Genomic DNA, 2,359 nt, shown 5'->3' on the forward strand with positions numbered 1-2,359 from the left:
GTGTGTGTGTGTGTGTGTGTGTGTGTGTGTGTGTGTGTGTGTGTGTGCGCGTGCGCGCGTGTGCTGGACATGGCTCTGTTTTCCTTTTCGTGAGTGTTCATCAGCAAACAAGTCCTATCTGCTCGTGGGGAAGTGATATTGGGAATGTCGGGGGCGCAAGGGGAATGCCTGTTTCGTTGTTCTTCCTCTCCCTGTTAGTTATTTCCCAGTGCTGAGATATGGCCTCCGGCATGTCGCTTAGTCCGTGGGGGCTCATGGCCGCATGTCGGTGGATGTGGAGGGCCAAAAAGTGTCTGGCTGCGTGGCCCCCCCCAGGCTACAGCGCCTCACTCTTTACTCCTTTAGAAGCAGCATCCTGTTAGAATTCATTGTAGGGCTAGAACGACCTCCATCTGTTAAGGGATTACTTCTTTCACTTCCCAGGGTTGCAGCGTAATGTGTGAGAGAGGAGGTGTTTACAGTGAGCACTAGCTCAGAATGTTGTCTGCTCACATACGAGTCGGAGAAAACAAACTGAAGAAACGGAACCAAACCCTCGTGCAAGTTCATGTTCCCAAAGCCCCGTGCTCTCGCAGCTGAAATGCTGAAACGTGGGTCTTATCAGAGATTCCGGAGCATCGAGATCTGAGTAAAATCTGGCCTTCGAAACGTCACAGTCACATCTGAATCAATACATCAACCCTGCGGCGCTGCAGTGATCTCAGTTGACAGAAGAGTCCAGTGAAGTGGCAGCACTGAGGAAGTGTATTTTCTGCTGTATTCTCCCATCGCCTCAAGCACTTATAGGTCATAGTTAGAGAGGGGGGGGTATCTGCTCTCACAAAGGATTATCTAAAGACCATGACCCAGTCCCCAGGGGGCACACACTGAGAGAAGGCATGCCGGATGCTCATACTCACCAGCACACACTCGTGTATACACACACACACACATGTGCAAAGCATTCAACACATGTCTGCACATACTGTACAGAACACGCACATCAGAACGCATCTGCTGCTTCTGGCAGCGCTGTCGTACCATGACAGAGGCTCATGTCTTCTGTAATTGGTCACACTTAATATTTGCCGCTAAGGATATCACTTTTTAATAATCCTATGGCTGTGTCACATTTTAGAGTTTCCTTTGAGAGCAATGAGACTCTCATTTAAGAGCCTTGACCCCCCCCCCTTCAGTTTTGCTATTCATAGCCATAATGTCTTTATGATAAAGTAGCCAATCAGAATCCCCCTTTTTTACAGAGCTAGCTCCAGTAGCAAATGAAAGCAGGGGGGAGACACCACAGGTGAATCGGGAACAATTGTAACTAATGGATATCACCATGACACTTTGCCAGTTGATTACTTGCATGAAGATCATTCTTTTTTTGTGTTACAAGTGTCCTGAAATGTTATGATTAAATATGTAAATGAGGCATTATTAGTCCATTACTAGTCCGAAAAAAGACACATTATGGAAGCAAAATATCCCCAAATCTCAGCCTGAGCTGTCTCCTCTTAAGTGAGGCGGTGCGTTTTATCATCGTTTGTTGAAGTTATTTTTGAGGAGATGCGCCAAGGTGCTGCTATAAAGAACAATTGACAGTGGTTGTTTTGATGTGGGCCTCCCTCACAAGGCATCATACAACAACACAAGCTTTATTAGTTAGTTTTCCTTATCTTTAGAATAATATATCCTCCGCTCTTTGTTGTCCTTTGACGTGGCCTTCTGGCATCAACAACTGTTGCAACCTACAAAAGCAACAGCTGTTTATGTGACTAACTGCGTGCATGCTGCATCCGTGCATATGTTATATAATGTATGTATGTATGTACCTGGCCTTGGTAACGTCCCACGTGTGTTCTTGGAATTTTATTTTTTGTTGTTATAAACCCCAGATGTCAATTTCATGTGCAGAAAGGAGCGGTGCAAATCCTCTGAAAAGAAGACGTTTTCCCCCCTCCCACTTCTTAAAAAGCAATATTTCAGTGTTTGGGTGAGAGGTTAAGAGTGGGATTAGCTTTAGGTTACTCTGAAGGTTGAGGGGAAGCATTTAGAGATGAGCTAAGATGTGAATGTAGATAACAAAGATCACGACAAGTATGTTGATGCTAACTGGTGTGTGGGGTTTGTCAGAGCAAAACCCTGCTCAGTTCATGGAGCTGGTTTCCACAAAATTCGGTATCCTCCTCCGTGGACGATCAGCAGACATAAGCACATAATGACAGGAAGGGATGAGTCCAGCCCTAAGTCCCTGATAGCAAAGAGAGTTTTCCCTCTCCACATATCGGCATATTGCCCTCTCTACCCTGTTTGATATTTCAGTTTAACAAGGTACGGAGGTGGCGTCTGTGGGATTGGGGGGGGGGGGGGGGGGGGG

At 46.2% G+C, this 2,359-nt stretch overlaps 1 protein-coding gene across 1 annotated transcript in view; it reads left to right on the top strand.

The window, feature by feature from the left end:
• The window catches only part of uvrag (UV radiation resistance associated gene), a 116,602-nt gene that overhangs the window by 45,429 nt on the left and 68,814 nt on the right, over nucleotides 1-2,359 (top strand). The gene's annotated exons all lie outside the window — the stretch shown is intronic.

Source organism: Anarrhichthys ocellatus, unplaced genomic scaffold (genome assembly GCF_004355925.1).
Source record: "Anarrhichthys ocellatus isolate YVR2014 unplaced genomic scaffold, GSC_Weel_1.0 scaffold18, whole genome shotgun sequence".
Lineage (NCBI taxonomy): Eukaryota > Metazoa > Chordata > Actinopteri > Perciformes > Anarhichadidae > Anarrhichthys > Anarrhichthys ocellatus.